General features: G+C 39.1%; 1 long non-coding RNA gene across 1 annotated transcript; it reads left to right on the forward strand.

The window, feature by feature from the left end:
• Positions 1 to 17,135: 17,135 nt before the first annotated feature.
• Positions 17,136 to 18,155, forward strand: LOC141633570 (uncharacterized). Its single transcript, XR_012538371.1, has 3 exons — positions 17,136 to 17,226; positions 17,790 to 17,907; positions 18,133 to 18,155. It is a non-coding gene; the product is annotated as an uncharacterized LOC141633570 (long non-coding RNA).
• Positions 18,156 to 21,909: the final 3,754 nt, after the last annotated feature.

A 21,909-nucleotide genomic window follows, 5' to 3' on the forward strand; every position in this document is an offset into this window, starting at 1 on the left:
TTATTTGCTATTAGTATAGACCAAATCAAATCAACCCCCACTTTTGTTACCTTAGACTAAATTAGACAATTAGAAATTACATTCGCCTCCTTGTGGTTCAACCCTGTTACCACTAGCCTAGGTTAGTTTTAATAGGAGAGTATAAATTTTATTTTTGGTGCTCACAACGACGGGTATCAAATCTATTGCTACTAGGATGAAACAGTGACCTTCTGTTCCGGCTGGAGTGATCTTGCCGATGATGTCAATTCACCAAGCAGAAAATGGCCAGGGAGATGTCATGGTGTAAAGCAATGAGGGAGGAACATGTTGTACATTCCCGAAGATTTGGCAATTATGGCAATGTCTCACATATTTGATGCAATCAGATTCCATCGTGGTCCAATAATATCCTAAACGTGTGATTTTCTTTCCCATCATGGGTCCACTCATGTGAGGGCCACATTCTCCATCATGGACTTCTTCCATCACTTTTCGTGCCTGTAAATGATCAAGACGACGTAGGATAACACCAAGAGGTGTTCTTTTATATAGCCCTTCTTGCATGATCACGTATTGGGAAGCTAGCAAACGGATAGCACGTTGTCCCCTTTTGTCCATTTCCGGTGGATAGGTGTCGTTGAGTTTGAAGTTTAGGATTGCTTCGAACCAAGGCTCCTCCGTAATTTCCTCTTCATCGGTGATTTGGCGCACATAAGCTGGCTCTGATCGTAGTTCGATGCATAAAGGCATTTCTATCATACTATCTGGCATGTTAATTAAAGATGCGAGTTTTGCAAGAGCATACGCAAATTGATTTTCTTCTCGAGGTAGATGTAAGTAGGTTACTTGATCGAAGAATTGGGCTACTTGGTCTATTCTGGCTTGATAAGGTGCCAGGCTTTCGTTTCGAATTTTCAAAGATCCCGTAACTTGATTGATGATCAAAGAGGAATCCCCATGTACTCGAAGATTCTTGATGCCTAAACTTACTGCCGCTTGTAATCCAATGAGACAGGCTTCGTATTCTGCAGCGTTATTTGTCACCTCGAAGTCGAGTTTGACAGAGATTGGTGTATGCTCGCCTTCAGGAGAAATGAGAAACACCCCTATTCCAAATCCTCTTAAGTTCGATGCTCCATCAAAATAGAGGTCCCAGGAGTCTACATCTGTTTGGAGTATATCCTCATCCGGAAATGACCAAGTGTCTATCATTTGTGTATCATTGATGGGATTTTCTGCGAAGAATTCGGCAATGGCGCGCCCCTTTATGACTTTCAAAGGTACATATTTAAGATCGAACTCAGAGAGCATCAAAGTCCATCTCGCTAGACGTCCATTGAGAACGGGTTTCTCAAAGAGGTATTTGACAGGATCCATTTTTGAGAATATTTTGACGGAGTAGCTAAGCATGTAGTGGCGTAGCTTCTTCGTTGCTCACACAAGAGCGAGGCATATCTTCTCGAGTGGTGTGTATTTGCACTCGTACTCCAAGAACTTCTTAGTAAGGTAGTAGATGGCTCTTTCTTATTTTCCTACGGTTTGAGCTAGCATGGCGCCCATGGCCGTTTCAGTTACCGTGAGATATAAACCAAGAGGTTGATCTTGTTGGGATGGCATGAGCACTGGCGGTTTGGCTAGTATTTCCTTGATTCGGTCGAAAGCCTTCTGACAGTCATCATCCCACATGGTGTGATCTGTTTTCTTTAACTTCTTGAATATGGGTTCGCAGATCATGGTGAGTTTCGATATGAATCGACTTATGTATTGTACCTTGCCTAGGAATCCCCTAAATTTTTTCTCTGTTTGAGGTTGCGGCATTTCGATTAAAACTTTGATCTTTGAAGGGTCTATTTCTATACCTCGTTGGCTAACCACGTATCCCAGGAGTTTGTCAGATGTTACTCCGAATGCGCATTTTTGAGGATTGAGTCTCATGTTGTACTTCCGTAGCCTCGAGAAGAATTGGCGAAGGTTCGCAATATGTCCCTCTCTTTCCTTGGACTTGACAATCATGTCATCTACGTATACCTCAACTTCTTTATGCATCATGTCATGTAAGAGCGTAGTTGCGGTTCGTTGGTATGTAGCTCCGGCGTTGATTAACCCAAACGGCATGACCGTGTAACAGTAGGTTCCCCATTGAGTGACGAAGGCGGTCTTATTCATGTCCTCTAAGGCCATCTTGATCTGGTTATATCCCGCGTAGCCATCCATGAAGGATAGCAACGCGTGATCTGCCGTATTATCCACTAATATGTCGATATGTGGTAGAGGAAAGTCATCCTTAGGGCTTGCTTTGTTTATGTCTCTAAAGTCAACACAAACACGGATTCTCCCATCCTTTTTTGGTACGGGTACTATGTTAGCTACCCAGTCTGAGTACTCAAAAACTTTGATGAACCCGGCTTTGAATTGTTTATCGACTTCTTCTTTGATCTTGAGAGCCCATTATGTCCTCATTCTTCGAAGCTTCTGTTTCACGGGTTTGAACCCTGGTTTGATTGGGATTCTATGCTCTGCAATCTCCCTGTCGATCCCTGGCATATCTTTGTAGGACCAAGCAAAAACGTCTTTGAACTCGTGTAGGAGGTCTATGAAATTGGCCCTTTCGGTGGGGCTCAGGGTTGTCCCTATCCTAAGTTCTTGGGGTTCTAGTTCAGTTCCTACGTTGATGGGTTCAGTATTTTCTATCACTGGTCCCCCTTCCCCCTCTTGTAGTATTTCTTTGGCTATGTAGGTAGGTATTTCGATTGAGTCTGGTTCTTGGTCATCCTCATCATCATCGTAAACAGAATTGCATTCAAGATAACATGAAGAGTAAGCAGAACCTGATTTATTCATATTAAGATTTGAGAAAAGTTGAAACAAAGAAGCCATCGATCGTGGTCGTGGTGGCGGTAAAGGGACAGCGGTTGGGACATTTCCCGAACTATTGTTGCTATTAGATACTAGGCTAGGAGAAACGAGGGGAGTGGGAATGACGACAGGAGGAGACTCTCTAGGAACTTCTCTAGACTCCGACTCTGACTCTGACTCGAATTCATCGTCTTCTGGTTCTCCTTTGAACATCTCTCCTTCTCCAGTAGTGAGCTTGAAGAGTCTTCCTTGATTGTTTGTCCACTTGATCGATTTTCTCCATCCTTTCTGTTGATTGGTGTTGATTTCTGTGATTAACGCGGTAGGGTTGAAGTGATCATCTTGAAGTATCATAGTAATGATCTCGTCCTGCGCGGCTCTAACAAATCGATCCTCTCCAAATAGTAGACTCACGGCTTGTTCGTCTAGGCAAGGTGTTTGCCGAGTCTTGACGGTAGGAATCGTTTCTGGAGTAATGAAGTAGCAATCGTGAAAGATCTCGATTCCGGCTAACTTCCTTTCGAGATAATACCAAGGTTCGGGAAATCCATAAAAGAGTTCTTGACTTCCTTCCCCAACGAAGTATTCATTTAGGGTAGGGAGATAGGGTCGCATTTGGATTCCCACATTCTTACGGTTTTGAATTTGAGCGAGCATCTCGAGAAATTCCTCTTTGGTGGGTTTGTATCCTAATCCAAGGGGTATTCTTTGTGAATTACCCTCCTTGTAGGGGGCAATGGTGCTCCTTCGGATAGGATTCAAAGGCATTCCCGGGAAGTATCCCTGGGTTTTGAGTATGTGGTTGACCACTAAGTTAGAGTAGGGATTGAAGTATAATGGTGCCAATTCACTCTCTATGACATTTATGATATGAAAGCCCCCAAGCTCGTGTACTGGATCTGTAAGGACTTGATTGCTTGAATTCTTTTCGATGATTGCCTTGATGGGCGACGAAGTGATCGTCACCACCTTACCATTTAGTGGGATTTTGATTATCTGGTGGAGTGTGGATGTTATCGCTTTGGAAGCGTGAATCCAGGGTCTTCCCAGAAGTATGTTGAAGGATGCCTCAATGTCTACTATTTGGAAATTGACCTTTCGCTCAATCGGCCTTGTGGCTATGGTAAGGTCAACAAGTCCCACCACCTTTCGTCATGTACCATCATATGCGCGAACACCTTGATTGGTAGGAGTCCAATTTGCTTCTTTCATGCCTAATTTAAATGCCGTTTTCAAGGGTATGACATTGACTACGGAGCCATCATCTAGTAAGGTTATTGGCACATTTTTCTTTAAGCAAATGACGGTGATATAAAGAGTCAAGTTATGACTAGCACCGAAGGGTGGTAAATCCTCATCCGAGAAAGTAATAGGATTACTTAGCTTTGGTGATTCTTGGAAGACCAAGTTGACCACGTCGTCGGGTGTGGAGTTATGTGCCACATTTAGTTTGGCCAAAGCTTGCAGTAAAGCTTGGCGATGTGGGAATGAGCTTGACCCTAGTTGCCAGACTGAAAGATCAGCCTTTGTCTTTTGTATTTGCTTTAGTAGTTGGTCGGTAGGGCCTTCTTCATTATCACTTGGTGTGACTATATTGGTTGGACCGTTTGCTATGGGACCATTTTGAGAAGTATTTTGGTATGGCCGTCCTGAACGAGTGAGGTGATCTACATCTTGATCTTCACAATTCTGGATTATTTCCTCACTGATTTTGACTAAGTAGTGTTCAGTGAAATACAGATCTTCGTCATCATCGGCCCATATTCCATTGATAGTAGCAAGCTCCCTCATTCTTATGATTTCAGCTTCTAATTGGATAATTTGGTCGACTAGTTCATCAACCATGGCTACTACTTCTTGCATTGTAGTGTTTTGAGAGAAAACTAGTGGTGCGCGCTCTCTAGGTGTGGCGTTGGGGCCACGTAAGGTTGCCACTGCACTCTTTAGTTCCAAGACTTGCCTATCCACACTTTTTTGCCCATGCGATGAAATCAGTGATGGTTGGAGAAATGTTGGAGTAGTTCCCTTCATTTTCTATTGCCTGAACTTCATTTTCGACTGGAGAAATGAGATGTGAACAATCTATGGTAGATTCTTCATTTGTAATCACTAGAACTCCAAGAGTATTCTTAGTGTTGTTAGGCTTACCTCCAGGTGGTATCGGTAGGCGACCGTCTTCAATCATGTCTTGAAGTACATTTTTCAGTTTGTAGCATTTCTCTGTATCTTGTCCCTTACCTCTATGGTATTCGCAGTACGAATTCTCATCCCAGAACTTGGATTTCTTTTCTGGTTCAGGCGTAGGGCCTATAGGTTGAAGTTTCCCGAGTTTCATGAATCTTTTCAGAGCGTTGGAATATGTGTCCCCTAGATTTGTGAATTTCCTTGGAGGGGTACTCTTCTTAGATGGCTCAAGGAGGTTAACTTCGTCAGTCTTGCTAGTAGAGCCGTAAGAACGACTTGTTGAGCCTTGATATCCACGACCTATCGTTTTGGACAAGAGCCCTTTACGAATGTCATCTTCTATCGTTGTCCCTAGTACGGTCAAATCTTTGAAAGTCTTGATGTTTTGATACCTCAAATGATTTGCATAGATGGGCTTTAGGTTGTCCACGAATTTCTCCACAAGGGTAGCCTCATCCGGACGTTCAACAAGTTGAGTACTAGTCTTCCTCCACCGACTTAGGAAATCGATGAAACCTTCTTTGTCATTCTGGGTAAGAACCTCTAAAGTGCGCATGTTGACTTGGATTTCAACATTATCCGCATATTGTTTAGCAAACTCGGTTGCGGCTTCGTCCCAAGTAGCAATTTTCTTCTGATCTAGCGAATAGAACCATTGTTTTGGGATGGTGTCAAGAGATGAAGGAATGATACTTAAGAACATCTCGGGTTTAATGCCTTTGATAGACATGTAATCCTTGAAAGCACGGATATGGTTCAAAGGGTTTTCTTGCCCCTTGAATTTAGGGATATTCGTCATGTTGAAGTTGGTTGGCAACTTGGAACTCACGGCCTCATACTTGCGATTATTTCCCTATAAATGTCATCCCCTTTAAGATACATCAATTGCTCCTCTAAGTATTGGAGTCGTTTCTCAGCTGCAGTCATACCCATGGGAGGGTTTTCGTCCCCGAAGTCATCAGCAATTTCACTTTCTCGAGGAGGCATCCTCGTTTCCACGGCATATATTCGGCCCTCAATAGTGTCAAGGCGATCATACACTTGGTCTTGAGTAACTTGGAGACGAGCTAGCGTGGATTGGATTTGATCATTACTATCCTGGAGTTGATTAAAGTTCACGTCGCTTGTTCCAGGCATCTTGGAAACTAAAAAAGAGACCGACGATGAATCAAAACACGATCGACCACTCTAGCACACTTACTTGAAAAGAAATGTTTTGACTCGTGAAGTGGGAGTGTGCCACTTGTGTCAGTGAGTTTTGAGGAAATGACAAAGTTTGAAAAATGTTGGTCCTAGTCAACTTTAGTGTAGTTGTAGGAGTGGACTCGAAGTGAAGTTTTGAAATGGGTTTTGAGGCCCGAATTGTGACTCGACAATTGGATAGAGTTTCGGCGTGTTTTGCGCTAATATTAGGCCTAAGTTCAAAATTTTACATTTTAAAGAAAGATTTTGAACTTTACAAAAATCGTCATGGTTTTGTTTAGAAAAGGGTGATCACGTATGGTACAAACAATATACAAGCATTATAACGGGATGGTGAGTTCATTTCAATGGGTTTTGGTCGAAAGGGTGGGTTGCCATACCGAACAATCAAACCCAAAGTCTGTGGAGAGGCTCGTACCAAACAAGAGTAAGGCCGATTCCTAGTCCATTTCCTTAATTAGTGAAAGTCCTTAATACAAACAAGAGTAAGCACCATGGTATGGATGACGTCAATCGATATCCATCCTTAGGCCCAAATAAGAATTAGGACCGTTTAGACGGGACGATTGGTCGAATGGGTTGGGTTGGGCCTAGGAAGGCCGAATAAACGATATAAGAAGACCGAGTTATGAAAACCGACAATTGTCTTGTACAAACTATTCTTTAACCTTGTTCAAGTTTCACCCTTTTGGCTACACGTAAGTGTATTATCCCCAGCGAAGTCGCCAAACTGTGGACATGGGCACGGGGGCGCTTGGGAAACAAGCGTTTGCATTTGTGGAGTCGCCACCAATTTATTGTGGAAAATCGGAAACCGTTCGAATTCCTCGTGCCATTGCAAGACACAAAGTAGTGACATGAACACCAAGAACTCATTACCCTTAGCATTCTATGTCTAGAATGACTCTCGTGGATGCCAATGAACACGGATGTTCACAGAGATCTGGAGTAAGGGGTGAGGGTACGTATTAGGAAGCTCTTTTGATCGAACACCTAATCCCGCCCGCCTCGATAGCGGCCTCTACTAATGATTAGGGAAATTGTTTATACTCGATATATTGTCGATTATATGCATGGAATGCAACATCCATAGAATTAATCCTAGCATGTGAAGATTAATACTAAGTCGGTGAAACATGTAGTTTTAGCATACAATTGGGTCGAAGTTGAGATTTAGGATTGATTACATGTGAAAACATATAATACAGTACAAGACAAGAAATATAATAAATACAATAAAGAAAATTACAATAATTACAATGGATAAATTGATTTATGTCGAAAATACCTTTAAAACGGATAATTTGAGAAAAAGAAATAAATAAACAAATTAACGAACAGGAATTAAGGGTGATAATACGAATAGTAGTTAATTAAATACGTAATCAATACTGATTCAAGGCAACTTGGGAGTTCAGAGACAGAAATCAACCAGGAACAGGCGCAGCAGAGCTGCGTCCTCTGGAAGAGGCGCAGCAGTCGCTACGTCTGTTCCTTGGCTCAGTTCTGGCTGTGAAGCCGGAATTACAAGTCGTTAATATTCGTTGGTGAATTTAATGATTGATTAACATTATTTACTCGGATGAAAGTGATTAACAGGTTATTACATATGATTAACGGTCATAAAAGCAATAAACATGGATGAAACGGAATTAAAACAAATTATTTACAAGATTAATGAAGTTAATTAATGAATTAAACAAACTAATTAGGTTAAATATGGCGGATTAATGACGGACTAATGATGAATATGATAATAAACAGGTAAGAATATATCAAAGATCGAATTCCAAAAACCCAATATGAATGAATTGAATTTCTACAACCCGGTTTGACTTTAATGACGAAAACCCGCAAATATTGGTTATTTGGGATTTTAGTCGGGAATTAAATGATAAATTATATGTTTAAAGATGATGAACAATATGTCAAATTATTATGTTCAGATTGTTGTATTAAAACAAGGAACAAATGAAAACAAAAGAAAAACAAATGTACGAATTAACGAAAGACGAAGGAAGAAGAAAGGAAGCAGGAACTGCGGCAGCCTCACAAAGAGGCGCAGCAGGTACTGCGGCCCTTCGAAGAGGCGCAACAGTTGCTGCGTCCTTTCTCGATGGTTGTCCTCTGATAATCCGTAAAAAGGGTTTCAAACAAAGGGTTTTTAGAAATCGGTTTTAATTGTATTTTCGACATAAATCTTACAATATGATTACAATAAATAAATAACAATGAATAAAAGAGAGATTTACACCCTCAGACTTACATGTTTGACGAAACGAGATGAACTAACTTTACGATTAGTGATGCTCGACTCGAATGTAACGAAAGTGCCCTCGTAAAAGGAATTAAAACAGATTGATTAAAGTTGATTATGGTGGAGTTGGTCAAATTGGTCGGTCATGCAAAACGAGGCTGGTTCTCAGAAAGATCCGAGCTTACGTGGTCGAATGTTCAAGCACGTAGACGCTAAAAAGTAAGAACGTGGTCTAGAATGCAAAGGGAGAAGAGAAGGGTGGACACTCGCGTGAGAAATATGTGAGACCGGAGGTCTCTATTTATACTAATCATGTGGAGGAAGTAGGGTTTTCGGAGAAACTTTGGAAGTGAATCTCGAAAAGATATGAAAAGATATGAAAAAATACGTAGAAAAAGACTTGGGAAGAGGCGCAGCAGGCACTGCGTCTATTCCCAAGTGGTTTCCTCCTGCGGAAGAAAGATTTTCGTGTTTAGTTTATGGAATAACGGAATAATTTGGCTTTCCTTAATATCTTGTGTGAATATTACGGGAAATTGTTTACCAAAGATTAACAGATTTACAAAATATGGAATAGAAATATCCGGAACATTCAAGAACATTCCGACTCGGCATTTTAATGGTTGTCAGAAAATGAAGACGGTTTTAGGCCCAGACTCCAAATGTACTCTAATTACTGCCAAAACGACCGTATCGGCACGTAGATGACATTTAAGAGGTAGACATAAATGTTTGAGCGATCACTTGACGATAAACTTACGAACTGTCACAAATCGTTCCGCGTACCAAACATGCGGCCCAATCATCACCGGGTGGTTTGCGGGAGGTGCAGAAATGAGGTATCTACAGAGCCCCCACTTTGACTAAGGCTTGGACAAGGCGAAAGTCAAAGTATAGCCATCGGGTCAATCGAAGATTACAACCTGAGGACTATGGCGACGCGAGGCGGCTCAAGGGGTCTGAGCCAAGGACCTGTCGTCGGGAACATTTTAGAGTTTGTCGACTATCGGGGAGGGTCGTTTAAAGTCCATTAGACTACGTAAGGAGGCTCGCCAGCCATAAGAAGAGACCATACCTGAAATTCTTTGAAACTCCAGGGAAAACAAAACGCGATATTGGGAGAAGACAGCAGGACACAGTTTGGAACTGCTGGGAGAAATCTGCTTGTGTTCAGCTTCAAACAAACTTCGGAAGAATTTGGGGTCGATGTTGATCTCCATGTCTCGAGAGAGAATGACTATCGGTCGTGAACTCTCGCTGGGGGAACATAATAAAGGCGTGTCGAAACACTTGTCAAAGAAGGAACGCTCGTTGTGACAAACTAGGTCTTGGATAAGAAATAAGGCGATAATTTGTTCTTGGCTTGGAAGATGTGGATCCGGGCGAAGAACATACGTCAAACGGACCAAATATGCGATATAGTGTCAAGGAAGAGGCGCACCAAAGATGGGCCCACAAAATAACGAACTCATGCAAAACAACAATTCATGTCGATTCCAAAGTAAATTCGGAAATCGTCACAGATTATTACATTCATTATTAACATATGACCACTATACTAATGCAATGTATCGATCTAACAAACATATCGCTTCGTTCAGCATCTTTCACTTCATTCTATAATAAGCATTACGCAACCAAATGACTACGCTATCAGCTTTCTCATGCATACATCCAACATATTCCTTTACCTCTAATCATGCATTTGCAATTTCAACAATACAACTTTTAATCATCTCACTCTAAGCATTCATCTAACATTTAACCATGTTACCGCAAATTATCGACTAGCTTTCTCAACTTAACTACGCCATATCACAGAAGCATTCAACCATTCATCCATCACACATACCAAATACTACTTCTACAGACGTTATGACTGATTCAAATCTTACCACTTACCACTATTACCGCATACAAGTCTTGCAACTTTTATACCAATGCACAAAGACTTATTTAGAAAACATGACCATCACTATATCACACCACACTGTCACGTACTATAACCATTTCAGCACTTCCACTACTTTCATTCACGCTTCTACTCAACCACAGATTTTCACAGTTTCTCATCACAACCCCACAGACCAACATTCATAAAGACTCCATCACAAACATTTCTATCATACCCATTATACACACCAGGCATACAAATTCCGACTCGACACTCCCATACCCGGTGACTGGCTTAAGCATAATGGGGCCAAGATTTTGAAATGAGGGCGCCTACTCACCCAGAATCTAGCATCAGCTGAGGCTCCCAATATATATACACCAGGTTCATTTTATTAGACTCACTACGTTCATTAGGTTCATTTGTTACAGGTTCCAAAATCGTCGCTTTGATACCACTTTGTGACACCTCCATATACCAAGGAGCCTCCACAAGACCTTCCCTAGCATATAAGGGCGTCACCATCTCGGTTGCCCCAGGACAGTAATAATCAAATGTCGATAAGAGAACAATTAAGTTATATTATAGCGATTAACAAAACTAAGATACATATATATAACGGTACAACTCAAACTACTGTCAGCTATGTGGACTCCTTCTATTGTAATTTCTGAAAGACTCATCCCGCCAAGCACCCAGCTAACATCCAGATCACAACCTTCTAAGACTGACTGCTCACCATAAAGGATCACGACATACACGACAGAAACAAACAACAAGATAAACCACACAAGGTCAGTAATTGCAGAAACACACCAACAACGGCACAACATAAGTACAACATAACATACACACAACACATCTCCTCCAACCAATCTCCATCACCGACTGTCCACTGGACCAGCCCTGCCAGTGGGGGACCACAGTCGTACCAACCAAATACATGCTCATCATACCGAGCAATAAACCCATGTCCATTAATGTGCACATCCCCTCCAGTGGCGGGTTCCACGGAGGGCAAATTACGGGCGTGAAGCCACTCCCGCAAGTGACTCCACTCAGCCGATGACGCACCTCGAGAACCAGAGACAAACAAACACAATCAGCTGTACCACAACAACGACAACGAAACAACACAATACCAACCAACTATCACAATCAAACAACCGCACCGACACTACAATAACCAAACCACATCAAAAGACACTCTAGACAATCAACAATACTGAGTAGGCGAACCTACCTTTAGTCAACCGCAGCGATTCCATGTCCTTTTACATGACACCAATCAACCAAGCAATACACCTATACAAACAGTACAAACATCTATCACTACCACTACAAACCTAACAGGAAACAACAACGATAATGATGATGACGATGACATACCTACGCATAGCAATCCGGCGTCAAGACCGCTACCCGACTCAAGCAACCCATCCCCATGGCATAAGCATCCTCAAGGACTCCAATAGAAGGAACTATGGTGAAGGGAAGAAGGAGAGACGACATCTAGGTTTAGGAAATAAGGTGCGGAAATGATTTACGGTTTCTCAAAACACGACTTATAAATCCTCGCTGTAAACACGCTACTCGATCGAGTAACTAACTTACTCGATCGAGTGACCTCTACTCGATCGAGCTCCCAATCTACTCGATCGAGTAGCCTCAGCTAGATTGAGTACCACAAGCTCAAAAGATTACCACGTCACAAGTCATTGCTCGTAAGACTTCCGAAGGTCAAGATATGCGTCTAAAATTGGTCAACGGGTCCCTAAAAGGACGGGTATTACACTAATAGGGTTGTCAATCATACTAACAAGTCTAAACATGATGAAAGAGTAGAACAATAAACATGGACTAATTAAAGAGTAGAGAAATTGCACCAACTTAGGATGATCAAATATTAAGAAAAGAATAATAGAAGAAAACTTGATGAATGATGAAGAGTTGCCAATTCTCCAATAAACCCCAAATAGTTTTCGAATTACCCAACTAAATCTAAGAACACTTGCATAATTAAGGAAAGATTAAGATGTAATTAAGATTGAATTGTGTAACAAAACATGATTAATATTAATAAAACTTGATTACAACTTGGTAATAAAACTTGATAATAAACTTCGTTATTAATCTCCTAATAGAATGGGGTATTTATACTAAGTACAAGTATTAGGGTAACTAAGGGCTTAAAAGACGATTAAGTGCCTAAGATGAAGATTAACGCCTTGCAAGTCCCTTAAGGAGACGCTCGACCTGCCCTTGTTGGACACCCATGCTGTAAAGGAATACGCCCGTCCTGCTTGTGGAACGCTCAGGCTGAGTCTTGGGATGCCCGTCTTGCTCTTCAGGACGCTCGGGCTGAGCTTGGGACGCCCGTCTCACAAGTCAGTTTGGCTTCTTCTTCAATTGGTTGCCTTATGATCCGTGGGGATCACTGAGAAGTTGTGGGGTCCTTCATCATTGCTCAAATACTTGTTTTATTGACTTAGGCCTTTAGTATTGGTCTCCTCTTTGTTGCTTGGTCGTTGGATGCGATCCATTAGCTCCGTTTTGCTCCATATGTGCAAGGCTAGCATTCCTCTCCTACCAAGGATACAAAACCTCAAAGAATATGCAAAGTATGAAGCTAAAGATAAGAAACGACCCTAATGCATGCAAAAAAGCATAGGAACGAGGCTAGTTAGGGGACTAAATATGTGTAAATACGAGTCACATCAGCTGCCTACTCGGTCGAGTACGGCCTTATAAATTTCAAGGTATTACATGTACATACTCTATTCACGTCCTTGATTCCACTCCAGCACGGCCCTCGCGCCACTACTAACCAAGTTTCGTCTCCTGTCTCCTCTAACTCCAAAGGTCGCAACAAGAACTCCAACTACATTCGCAACCGACGAGGTAATTAAGAACAAGGATAACTATCATGGACAGCAAATTAAAACAATATCTCCAACAACCGTTCCTCCAATGCTACAACCACCACCGGCAACCAGACTCTCACCAGAATCCACTTAGATAATCTTGTCTAATAACTCAGAATGCTTACGTTTTGATTGGTGAATAGTGGATTATTTATAGGGTTTCATCTGTACCTTGTCTGATGACTGTCAATGGTAAAAGGAGACTTACATTTATGAACAGACGACCAGTATATGCTATCAGGTCAGGTCGCCTGGGCGTGCCACATCACGCGCATATCAAACAAGGCTTAATTATGAGAGTTACTCTTTAATATTTTATCTAAAATTTGACTCCGCATAAATTTTTTGGTCTATAACCGATCTTTTGATGATAATAGGACCTTGTAGATTTATTTTTGTAAAAAGGGAGGAAAAAGGAAGAGTGTGACTCATGATTATATAGATGTAGTACAAGTATATTTACTAAATTTAACTATCTTGGTCTCGATCAAATATGGTGCTTTGATTTCGGCACAATAACCAAGAAAAAAGGAGGTTAATTACTAAATGACAAGTGGATCAAATTGAATATGAATGATCAAATTGCTCATCAAGTTCATTCTTAAAATAAAAAAGACGACGGCTGACTTAGACACCCTTAAATGGATAGGATAATAAATGACCGGAACAGATGGAGTAATTGTCTAAATAAGTTAAGTTAACTAAAAGACAAGGTTGATTAGGTAATCAATCAAAGTCATCATGTTAGGTCCATAGAAAAGTAAAGAAAGATGATAATCACATTCGATAATTATAAGGATTAATTAAGTTTGATGAGGACGTGAGAAGGTGAGTAGGACCATGAATCCTTGTCCGCGTAATTTCGTTTCTTATGGGCGAATTCAAATCAATTAAGAATTAAGAATGTTATGTGGTTCTCCTTTCTTCTTTAATTTAAATAATCCTGATTTTCCAAAATTAATGGGCTAGAAAATGATTTCGAATGATATATACCTAAGCAAGCTACGTTCAATGCCGGTGAGGGAGTATTTATTCTTCCTTATTATAAGTTAGACTTTCTTTAATTTATATCAGTTAATTGTTGTCAAAAAAAAAAAAAAAAAAAAAAAAAATAATCATTACGAATCAAATCACTATAGTGTTGGTACAATAAGTAATATGGCATATGGATGAAGAACATACTTACAAGTTACAACTTGTTAATTGATTAGGAAGATTCATACATAGTTACCGAATTTTTTAATAATAAATTCATTTTTTTACATGATTTATTTCACTTTCAACCGATAAGTGGTCTTCTTTAAAACTCATGTAGTAGGCCTAGTATCTAGGAAGATAAATGTTAACAAAATTCACAAGCATTTAAGTTATATGAAAGCACAATATATGATGACATATTACTTTTTGTAGGCATGTTTTTTTTAAAAAAAAAAAAATTATACAATTGACGACAATTCACAAGCATTTAAGTTATATAAAATTAGTATAGGCATGCTATAGTTATTTTACTATACTAATTTTGTTATATGAACATAAAAAACTCGGAATGTAGGAAGACAAATGTTAACATCATTTACTCATTTAAGTTATTTTTTTTTATATATATGATAACAAGACAATTAGAATTGTTATCTTATACTCTTATGGTCTTATCTAATTAATCCTGTGTCAAAGACTTTTACAAAGTTCACAAGCATGAAGCCCTAAGGATTACCTATACACAACTTACTCCATCTTTGGGTATTTGATTTTAAGTTGTATATCAATATCTATCGGCTATCGCAATATAAATAGCAAATTGATTATATTAAAATTGAATCTAAATGTTAGCATCATATTGGTAGACCAAAAAATATTCTTAAAACCTTTTAGAGTACCAAACAATTGAGTATATTAATTTACAAATTCGTCATAAATTAAGTAGAAAACATCATATAAAAATTGAGCACAAATTCTCATTTAAGACGCAGGTATCCGTCTTTACCTGAAGACCGTAAAATAACACATCACTTGCATAGATAAGACAAAATTATAAAACTTACATATTAGCATAAACTTGTGTTATTTATAGAATCATAGTGGTATGTTAGACAAACAATTATTCATATGAAACGCATTTATTCATTGACGATCATTATACTTGCATCATGCTCTATGATACAAGCTAAGTCACTAAGCAATTATGCGTGATTATCAATTAATGTTTACCTAAAAAATACGTCCTCTTCCTCAAAAGCAAAATCATACATCCACTAGAATTGCTTCCATAATACTCGAAAAACACTTGTAAAATACTTCTGTAGGCAAGGTATAATGCTTAAGATATGCGTCCGTAATACAGCTTTTTTATAGAGTTGACAAATCTATAAATCCTTACCCTTTAAAAAGTGTAAATTTTACCCACGGTAGCAATGAATAGTATTTAAGCAAGTCTTCCCTCTACCGTCAGATCTTCCCCTTTGTATCGCGTCCCTCCCTTTTTCCTTTACTCACAGCCACACTCTTTACCTTTTGTCTGTGTCCTTCTACACCGTTCATTCTCACCGAACTCGCTCTTCGCACCCCTCAATACCACTCCCTCAGCAAACCCTACCAGCTCTAATCAAAAATTCCCTCAAAGGTATTTTCTCTGAATTCCGTTTTTCTCGTTTATTTCAGTTTGATTTCATTATTATTTTTGTTAGGGTCTATTATAATGATCCCTTTGTTGGATATTGATTGTTGTTGGTGCTATGTGAGATTCGTTATCTCATCGTGTTCCTTTACGTTTTTCGCGATTCTGATTATGCCTTGCTTTTGGCTCATTATTTCCAACGATGCAAATAGTTATAATTATTATTATTATTATTGCAAATCTCAGTCTTTTTGTTCGGAGTTTATTATTGTTATTGTTGTTGTTGAACTTTTCATTGTCTTTTGTATTGGATTTATGAGTATGTCGTCACGGGGTATGGGGTTGCCGACTTGCCGTTGGTGAGGGAACTGAGGCGGAAAATATTATTATTATTACTGGTGTGGACGCTTTTCTGGTATTATTATTATTGCTATTACTATGTTTTGCTTTTTTACTGTGATACAATCGGAGTTGTGGCCTTCCTTTAAAAGCTTTTATATTTTGTTTGTCGTTGTGATTGCAGTTGTCATGGGCTGCAGAGCTCGGGAGTATAAGTGACGGCAGGGCCTCATTTGAATTTCAGCATTAGTTCCTGGTGTGTGTAATGAACACAACCAGGGGGTACCATTGGTGAACGTGATGATTGGGATACCGTCTAACACTTGCCTATTTACTTATCTCTGCTGTCTTTTTGTAACGACATGTCCTCATTTTGATATTGAAAGTGGAATATGGTTGGAATTATGTTGGGCTTCATCTCTCATTCTGCCTCCTTCACCAAATAATTGTAATTTTTATTGCTCATTTCCTCTTTCGCCTCATCCACCAAACCATCGTCCCTGGTTCCTCTGTCATATGGTGTCTGAATATCGCGCAACTGACAAGATTCCGTGGCCCAATTCACCTGGGATTTTGTGGTCTGTCTCTGTTTGCCGTTTTACTTGGTCGTTAGTACCACTGGAAGACTCTCTAGGTTGTACTTAGCTTGGTATCGACATTTATCTGAGTGTCGTAGAAGTTTGATTTTTCAGGGTATGTCTTAGAACTGACTTGATTAGCGTTTTGCCATCGTTGATTACTTCAACTGTTACTGCTGCTGCTGCTACCACCACCACCACCACTACTACTACTATTGTTTTGTTACTATTATCGTTGTTGCTATATTTATATTCTTTGTGTTATTATTTCTATTAATAGTAATCTATGAATGTTACCAGATTTGCCGTCCTTTACCAGGTGGTGGCATTCGACAGTCTATTTGGTCTTAACTGTTTCCTGCTGCTTGCAAACTTGCTTATCTCCATATTCTTGGGTCGTCTCTTTCCTAATTCATGTCCATTTGTGTAACAATATCTGCCATGTTGCAATCTTCTTTGTGCTTAATACTGATTTATAGATTAGATAGTTAGGCCCGTCGCTTTTGATTCTGGGATGTGATAGTTTAGCTCTTGTTTTGGGTGGGTTTAGCGTAATTTTAGCGTTAATTTGTCGATTGGATTGTTTGCTCGCTGCTTTTGAGGGCATGAATTTGTTCTTCTTGTTGGCATCTCTGCATCTGATTGCAGTATTCATCGATAGGTTTTATATAACATTTTGGGTGCATAAAAGCTGTTTAGGAGTGTTCGGAATTTAACATTTTTGGAGAGTAAACGTACATCTAGAAATCACTGCGTAAAAACACCACCTGTATTATTGTATTCTGGTGTTTTTTAATCAATATTGTTCAAGTTGAACCATTCTTTTGCCATCCGCGTTGAGTACTTTGGGGGTTTTTTAATCACTAATGTTCAAGTTCATGCATTTTTATGCCACCTTCGTTAATGTATTCTAGGCTTTTTAGGTCACTAATGTGACTATTTTTTCGTTCCATGCTAGGAGTTTGTCAGCGGGTATCACGACTAAGGTCATCCTCTACATCAGGTTGCTTGATTGGGGTGTTTATTTATCGGGCTCGCCATTGAACATCCCAATAAACCTAATTTTTGCTATGCAGGTATTATCTACATGTAACTTTTGGTTTATGTTGTCGCTTATTTATTGTGTGTGCTATTAACTGCTCTGATATTTGGCTTGTAAGGCTTTTGGAACTTAGCCTTTACAAATGGGTATGGGGTGATAATCGTGCGGGTTTTAAGGAGTTGTTGGTTTTGTACTTGTGTATGTCTTTGAGGTTTATTTTCGGCTGATCTGATTATAATTCCTTTGCTTGCCGTTTTAGGTATGCTAGGTCTACGTATGGAACGATCAACGCTCATAATTCAGGTGTGGTGCTCAACTCATTAAAAGAATGCCACAACTCACCCCGCCTACTAGATTGATCCTCTAGGATAGGACTAACCTATTTCATCCTTTCGGGGGAGCGATGTGAGTTGTGGCCAACGACTTTCCTTCACCTTTAATATGTATGAAGTTGCACAAAATGGTTTCTTATGAATAGTATTTCTCTTAAGAATAGTGTTTCTCTGATGGATGGTAACCCAGCTAAGCCATTCACTTCACCAATGGATGTATCCTAGCCCTTCACTTTGGTCAATTTTCTTTAGTCAATAAATCCATCTTGGCCGCTGGTTTTTGCCGAGTGATACATCCATGCCCCTCACTCAGTACTCGAGTAAAGTATACTTTAAGGACCCAAACAATTCACATATGTAGTTAACTATAAGGACCTCATCATTTAAAGGCTTAACTACAAGGACCTGTGGTTGACGACGTTTAACAATTCTGTTAACTTTTTCCCCTATAGCCTCTATGTAATGAGTAATGACAATGTAGCCTTATGTAGGAGTCACTAGGTAGTGTATGGTTATTTGTTAATACAGCAATTCTCCCTTATGACGGTCACAATTTGCGACGGGCAAATGTGACCACTTTTTTATAAAATGTAATCAGTCAAGTACTGTTCATAAAATGTCACTTGTAAAAAAATGGTCACATTTTTTCATTAAATGGTGACATATCACTACTACAAAAACAGACAAAGAGGATGGTTCAAAACCGTCCTTAAATCTTAGAACAACCGTCCTAAAATCACCCGTCCTCGTTGCCTAAGAGGACGGTTAGAGTGAAGTCAAATCGTCCTCTTTTGTTTTTAAAAAGAGGACGGTTGTGGATTTGAACCGTCTTCTTTTCATTTAAGAAGAGGACGGTTGCGCCTCTCAACTATCTTATTTTAAATTCATGGCGCGCGTAATTTTTGCGTCAACTTCAGGACGCTTTCTCTTGGAACCGTCTTCTACACAATTTTTTGAAATGAAATTAGCACGAATTTATGAATATTTCCCGCACAATTATGGCGCGAAACCATGCTCTTTGACAACTAGATTTTTGAAATGGAAATTGTTTGATTCATACCCCATACGACAATAGTCGTATAGCTTAAACATTATATCCGGCTACATTTCAGCAATTCTTACATTTATACTCTAAATCCAACCAAACAAAACGGAATAAGGTTAGAACCTCTAAAATACAAACTATCAAGAATTAATTTTTGAACACAAGCACTAATAAGTTGAGCCTAAATACTTTAGACGTTGCCATCAAATACTTGCGCCTTAAACTCCAATGCATATTTAGCCCAAATTGACCACACCTCATCAATTTGCTCAACCGAGTATGTCTTTGGGGCTTTAATCATGAACTACATACAAAGTAACCAAAAAAGCACAACTACAATTATTTACATATCAACACTTGTAATTTATATAAAATGAAGTTAATATTAAAAAAAAAATAAACAAATGAAAGGACGTACACTTGGAATAATATTAATATATCGTCCTCTGATGATCTCCAACATATATCGGCTTTTCTTTCCGTACCCTGCCCTCCACCCTCTTCCCCTCCCAATACCTCTTTATTCCATACCCAAACAATAAAATTGTTATTAGATATAAAAAGTTGGTAAGAATTATTCTCGCATGCTTTTCATCACGTACAACATTTATATCATCTTTCGGTTCGTGAAAGATGAAGGAATGACTAAAAATCAGAATGGTGATAATCAGGAGTTAGAAAGCATACACAGGGTAAATACCATAACTGCTCGACAGTCGAAGCAACATATTGTCTGAAATTGCTTGGCTCCAGAACCTAAAAACATCCTAGAGTAAATTAAAACGCACAAGAAAGAGCAAAGATCCCAACAACAACAACCAGTTGACAGAAACCTACAGATTTTGTTGGTTATTTTCTCACAAGGTATTCGTAAAACCAATATCGTTCTCCATCAATCTGAATATCAGAAATATGTAAGAATAACAATTGCTAATTGGAAAGAGAGTACATGCTTAACAATATTAAGCAGGTAAGCATTTACCTCGCTTGCATATGCATCCAGAATAGAACTCTCAGCCAAACGTTGGCTTGACATGACCCGCTACAAACAATCAGGCATGATTACCTAAGCTTATACTTAGTATGATATAATTTAGGGATACTTCTACATTATTCTATTATAGTAACAGCCCTACTTATTCTTTGACGGTGATGAAAAACGTGGTACAGTAGTAACTACTAAGTGATTATTTTCAAGTTAACCTAATAAGTACACGACAAGAACATTTTAAGCTCAGATTCCTTAATTGTAATTACCTTGCTTTGTAATTGCCATGAGTTAACTTCAGTTAAGGAAGCTAGCCCAACATATGCACCGTCAGCTGGAGTATAATCTTCATCAGAATAACTGCAAAATATCGGAACTATTAGACTTTCAGGTTAAGAAAGGCATAATTTTTTTGTTTAGAACATAATTTCGAGAAAAGGAACAAGGATATAGTAATTATCCATTGTACCAACCTATCGTAAACCAGTAATCTACCAGAGAGATTTCCCCGTTGATCCGATGTTGGAAAATCTTCTGAAGCAGGAAAAGAGTAAAGGCCACCTTTCTGTTTCAGTAAACAATTGAAGCATTATCGTTGTCAAAGTGTTGTATAATTAAAAAAACAATTGCTCCATACTAAGATATCGGTGCCTTAGAAAGGCAAAAATTGGGAGAAGAAATATTAACCTGCTCTTTAGCATCGTCCCACAACCAATTACTCCAATAATGGTGATTAAACCAATATTCAATTTAAAAGAGCTCTAGATTACACCAATTACACCAATATTCAATCACCATTACACCGATATTCAATATTTATTCAATTTAATGGTATAATCACAATACTTCAGTTTCCAAGGAAACTAAAATCTTTAAATTTGCTGATTAGTATTGTGGAGAACATTTGTGGGCCACTCTATACTCTCGAAGTCTCAATAATGCGATGATTAGTTTAATTTATATAGTTAAGTTAATTAAAAAATATTGAGAACAAGAATTGCGGATTTCAGTGATGATTCTTTGGGGAAAACATTAACGATTTTGAAAAAAGTAAAGAAGAATTACAGATTTTGTGAATTAACTGAGAGACACTGAAGGGGAAAAGCGGAGTAGATAGTATATGAGAATGGTGGAGTTTCAGAGGACAGAGCCGATTCGGCAAAAACGAGTATCTATCAATTGTCGAAGCTAAACGCTTTTGAATGCCGACATCGATCAGAGATGGGCATGGTGTAATAGTGATTATGGAGGTGTGGAAAAGATGAGCTAGTTGCAGTAGAGAATGATTATGGGAGTCAGGGAGATACTATTCCCCCAGCTTTGCTCCCACATGTTGGCCTCAGTTTAGTGACACTAACAATCAAGACTGTGACAGACAATGTAGTGAATGTGGGCAGAATATGAGTTGAAAAGCTAGTGCTTGAACATACTCTCTTAAAGGGGAGCAGCCTCAACATTATGGTACAGTTTGCTCATTTATGGTTGTACCCTACTTCTCCTTTTATTGATGATGAAGAACTAAGTTCATCAGATCACAAATCACTAAATGCTTCTCATTCATTGAGATTGTCCATAAGTTATTAGCAGATTGTCGATCATTTTGATTTGTTTAAATGACTTGTTTGGTATGGCAGACTAATCTACTTGTGACCTATCCAAAGTAGTTACTCA

Source organism: Silene latifolia, chromosome Y (assembly GCF_048544455.1).
Source record: "Silene latifolia isolate original U9 population chromosome Y, ASM4854445v1, whole genome shotgun sequence".
NCBI classification, from domain to species: domain Eukaryota; kingdom Viridiplantae; phylum Streptophyta; class Magnoliopsida; order Caryophyllales; family Caryophyllaceae; genus Silene; species Silene latifolia.